Below are 5,492 nucleotides of genomic sequence, written 5' to 3' on the forward strand. Positions count from 1 at the left end.
TGACCTCCCTGCACTCAAAGTGGATTTTCTGGAGCTACAGAACTCGAAATGGCGCGCTTCCAATTGCGTTGGAAAGAAGACATCCAGGGCTTTCCAGCAATGTATAATAGTCCATACTTTGGCCAAGAATTGATGACGTAAACTGGCGTTCAACGCCAGCCTTCTGCCCAAATCTGGCGTCCAGCGCCAGAAAAGGATCCAAAACCAGAGTTGAACGCCCAAACTGGCACAGAAACTGGCGTTCAACTCCACAAATGGCCTCTGCACGTACAACACTTAGGCTCAGCCCAAACACACACCAAGTGGGCCCCGGAAGTGGATTTATTCATCAATTACTTACTCATGTAAACCCTAGTGACTAGTTTATTATAAATAGGACCTCTTACTATTGTATTAGGCGTCTTTTTGACCATCTTTGATCAGTTGTATGCTATCTTAGATCACAATAGGGGGCTGGCCATCTCGGCCATGCCTGGACCTTCACTTATGTATTCTTAACGGTAGAGTTTCTACACTCCATAGATTAAGGTGTGGAGCTCTGCTGTTCCTCAAAGATTAATGCAAAGTACTACTGTTTTCTATTCAATTCATCTTATTTCGCTTCTAAGATATCCATTCGCACCCAAGAACGTGATGAAGGTGATGATTATGTGTGACGCTCATCATCCTTCTCCCTTATGAACGCGTGCCTGACAAACACTTCTGTTCTACATGAATTAAGCTAGAATGAATATCTCTTAGATCTCCCAACCAGAATCTTCGTGGCGTAAGCTAGAATGATGGCGGCATTCAAGAGAATTCGGAAGGTCTAAACCTTGTCTGTGGTATTCCGAGTAGGATTCAATGATTGAATGACTGTGACGAGCTCCGAACTCGCGATTGCAGGGCGTTAGTGACAGACGCAAAAGGATAGTAAATCCTATTCCAGCATGATCGAGAACCGACAGATGAATAGCCGTGCCGTGACAGGATGCATGAGCATATTATTCACTGAGAGGATAAGATGAAGCCATTGACAAGGGTGATGCCTCCAGACGATTAGCCGTGCCGTGACAGGGCATTGGATCATTTTCCCGAGAGATGACCGAAAGTAGCCATTGACAGTGGTGATGTATCACATAAAGCCAGCCATGGAAAGGAGTAAGACTGACTGGATGAAGATAGCAGGAAAGCAGAGGTTCAGAGGAACGAAAGCATCTCCATTCACCTATCTGAAATTCCTATCAATGAATTACATAAGTGTCTCTATCCCTATTTTATTAATTAATATTCGAAAACACCATTATCACTTTATATCTGCCTGACTGAGATTTACAAGGTGACCATAGCTTGCTTCATACCAACAATCTCCGTGGGATTCGACCTTTACTCACGTAAGGTATTACTTGGACGACCCAGTGCACTTGCTGGTTAGTTGTATCAAAGTTGTGACAATTATGAATTAAGATCAGAGCACCAAGCTTTGGAGCCATTACCAGGATTTGTTCGAGCCTGGAGATCACAATTTCGTGCACCAAGTTTTTGGCGCCGTTGCCGGGGATTGTTTGAGTTTTCGGCAAGCTTTTGGTCCGGTAACATCAGTGCCAAGTTTGGATCCGGCAACAGCACCAAGTTTTTGGCGCCGTTGCCGAGGATTGTTTGAGTTTGGACAACTGACGGTTCATCCTGTTGCTCAGATTAGGTAATTTTCTTTTTGTTTTCTTTTCAAAAAATTTTTCAAAAATATTTCAAAATTTTCTCCTTTGTTTTCGAAAAAAAAATAATAATATAAAAATGTTTTCAAAAATTTTATTCAAGATTTTTAAGAATGAATTCTAGTGTTTCATGGAGCATGTGAAGCCTGGCCGGCTGTAAAGCCATGTCTAAATTTATTTGGACTGAGGCTTGCAATTTGTTATCAAGAGCAAGCTAGTATTGCTAATCAACCTGCTGCTGATCCTCAATCACTTGCTGAAGCTTGGCTGGCCATTGGCCATGTCTAGTGTTTTGGACTGGAGCTTTCTTTGAAAGCTTGGCTGGCTAGTGAGCCATGTCTAATTCCTGGACTGAAGCTTTAGACTAAGAATGCAAGATTCTTGGAATTCATATTAAAAATTTTGGAATCCTTATTTTTCTTTTTCAATTAATTTTCGAAAAAAAAAATTATTATAAAATCATAAAAATCAAAAATATTTTTCTGTTTCTTGTTTAAGTCTTGAGTCACATTATAAGTTTGGTGTCACTTGCATATGCATCTTGCATTTTTTTCGAAAATATCATGCATTCATAGTGTTCTTCATGATCTTCAAGTTGTTCTTGGTAAGTCTTCTTGTTTGATCTTGATGATTTTTTTTGTTTTGTGTCTTTTCATGTTTATCATATGCATTCTTGAATTCTTAGTGTCTAAGCATTAAAGAATTCTAAGTTTGGTGTCTTGCATGTTTTCTTTGCATTAAAAATTTTTCAAAAATATGTTCTTGATGTTCATCATGACATTCAAAGTGTTCTTGGTGTTCATCTTGACATTCATAGCATTCTTGCATGCATTCATTGTTTTGATCTAAAAATTTCATGCATTGCATATTTTTCATGTTTTTCATAAAAATTTCAAAAATCAAAAAAATATCTTTCCCTTTTTCTCTAATCAAATTCGAAAATTGAGTTGACTTTTTCAAAAATTTTTAAAATCAAATTGTTTCTCATGAGTCAAATCAAATTTTCAATTTGAAAATCTTATCTTTTTCAAAAATCAAATCTTTTTCAAAATTCTTAGTTATTTTCGAAAATTCCAAAAATATTTTTCAAAAATCTTTTTCTTATTTTTATATCAAATTTTCGAAAATAACATAATCAATTAATGTTTTGATTCAAAAATTTGAAGTTTGTTACTTGCTTGTTAAGAAAGATTCAAACTTTGAGTTCTAGAATCATATCTTGTGATTTCTTATGAATCAAGTCATTAATTGAGATTTTAAAAATCAAATCTTTTTCAAAAACTAATTTCTATCATATCTTTTCAAAAATATCTTCTTATCTTATCTTTTTCAAAAATGTGATTTCAAAATATCTTCTCTAACTTCCTAACTTCCTATCTTTTCAAAAATTGTTTCAACTAACTAACTAACTTTTTGTTTGTTTCTTAACTTTTTCAAAACTACCTAACTAACTCTCTTTCTCTCATTTTCGAAAATATCTTCCCTCTTTTTCAAATATTTCTTTTCAATTAACTAATTATTTTTATCTTTTATTTTTGATTTCAAAAATTTTCGAAAATTACTAACATTTTTTCAAAAACCATTTTTCAAAAATCACTAACTCTTTTTCAAAATAATTTTCGAAAATTATCCCTCCCCCATCTCATTCTATTTATTCATTCATATCCTAACATCTCATCTCACATCTCTTCCATTCGTACAGTTGTGTTTCTTCCTTTACATCACATTCTTTGTCTCCCCCTCTTTCTTCCACTCACAAAGGGATCCCTATACTGTGGTATAAAGGATCTCTATTATTATTATTATTATTTTTCTGTGCCTTCTTCTTTGTCATATGAGCAGGAGCAAGGACCAAAACATTCTTGTGGAAGCAGATCCAGAACCTGAAAGGACTCTGAAGAGAAAATTAAGAGAAGCTAAAATACAACAATCCAGAGATAACCTTTCAGAAATTTTCGAACAGGCAGAGGAGATGGCAGCCGAAAATAATGATAATGTAAGGAAGATGCTTGGTGACTTTACTGCACCTAATTCCAGTTTACATGGAAGAAGCATCTCCATTCCTGCCATTGGAGCAAACAACTTTGAGCTGAAACCTCAATTAGTTTCTCTAATGCAGCAGAACTGCAAGTTTCATGGACTTCCATCTGAAGATCCTTTTCAGTTCTTAACTGAATTCTTGCAGATATGTGATACTGTTAAGACTAATGGAGTAGATCCTGAAGTCTACAGGCTCATGCTTTTCCCTTTTGCTGTAAGAGACAGAGCTAGATTATGGTTGGATTCTCAACCCAAAAACAGCCTGAACTCTTGGGATAAGCTGGTCACGGCTTTCTTAGCCAAGTACTTTCCTCCTCAAAAGCTGAGCAAGCTTAGAGCTGATGTTCAAACCTTCAGACAGAAAGAAGGTGAATCCCTCTATGAAGCTTGGGAAAGATACAAACAGTTGACCAAAAAGTGTCCTTCTGACATGCTTTCAGAATGGACCATCCTGGATATATTCTATGATGGTTTATCTGAGCTATCAAAGATGTCACTGGACACTTCTGCAGGTGGATCCATTCATCTAAAGAAAATGCCTGCAGAAGCTCAAGAACTCATTGACATGGTTGCTAACAACCAGTTCATGTACACTTCTGAAAGAAATCCTGTGAACAATGGGACGCCTATAAAGAAGGGAGTTCTTGAAGTTGATACTCTGAATGCCATATTGGCTCAGAATAAAATATTGACTCAGCAAGTCATTATGATCTCTCAGAGTCTGCATGGAATGCAAGCTGCATCCAACAGTACTTAAGAGGCTTCTCCTGAAGAAGAAGCTTATGATCCTGAGAACCCTGCAATAGCAGAGGTAAATTACTTAGGTGAACCTTATGGAAACACCTATAACTCAACATGGAGAAATCATCCAAATTTCTCATGGAAGGATCAAAAGCCCCAACAAGGCTTTAATAATGGTGGAAGAAACAGGTTTAGCAATAGCAAACCTTTTCCATCATCCACTCAGCAACAGACAGAGAACTCTGAACAAAATGCTTCTAATTTAGCAAATCTAGTCTCTGATCTATCTAAGGCCACTGTAAGTTTCATGAATGAAACAAGGTCTTCCATTAGAAATCTGGAAGGACAAGTGGGCCAGCTGAGTAAAAAGATCACTGAAATCCCTCCTAGTACTCTCCCAAGCAATACAGAAGAGAACCTAAAAGGAGAGTGCAAGGCCATTGACATAAGCGCCATGGCCGAACCTGTGAGGAGAGGAGAGGACGTGAATCCCAAGGAGGAAGACCCCCTGGGACGTCCAGTGGTCAATAAGGAGCTTCCCTCTGAGGAACCAAAGGAATCTGAGACTCATCTAGAGACCATAGAGATTCCATTGAACCTCCTTATGCCCTTCATGAGCTCTGATGAGTATTCCTCTTCTGAAGAGAATGAGGATGTTACTGAAGAGCAAACTGCCAAGTTTCTTGGTGCAATCATGAAGCTAAATGCCAAATTATTTGGCATTGATACTTGGGAAGTTGAACCCCCCTTGTTCATCAATGAACTAAGTGATCTGGATCAACTGACATTGCCTCAGAAGAGACAGGATCCTGGAAAGTTCATAATACCCTGTACCATAGGCACCATGATCTTTAATGCTCTGTGTGACCTTGGTTCAGGAATAAACCTCATGCCCCTCTCTATAATAGAGAAACTGGGAATCTATGGGGTGCAAGCTGCTAAAATCTCATTAGAGATGGCAGACAACTCAAGAAAACAGGCTTATGGACAAGTAGAGGACGTGTTAGTAAAGGTTGA

The 5,492-nt window shown here is 37.7% G+C and overlaps 1 non-coding gene across 1 annotated transcript; it reads right to left on the minus strand.

The window, feature by feature from the left end:
* Positions 1-4,062: 4,062 nt before the first annotated feature.
* On the minus strand, positions 4,063-4,170 carry LOC148570084 (small nucleolar RNA R71). The gene has a single exon (XR_015908091.1). It is a non-coding gene; the product is annotated as a small nucleolar RNA R71 (small nucleolar RNA).
* Positions 4,171-5,492: the final 1,322 nt, after the last annotated feature.

Source organism: Arachis ipaensis, chromosome B3 (genome assembly GCF_059453495.1).
Source record: "Arachis ipaensis isolate K30076 ecotype BB chromosome B3, ASM5945349v1, whole genome shotgun sequence".
Classification (NCBI taxonomy): domain Eukaryota; kingdom Viridiplantae; phylum Streptophyta; class Magnoliopsida; order Fabales; family Fabaceae; genus Arachis; species Arachis ipaensis.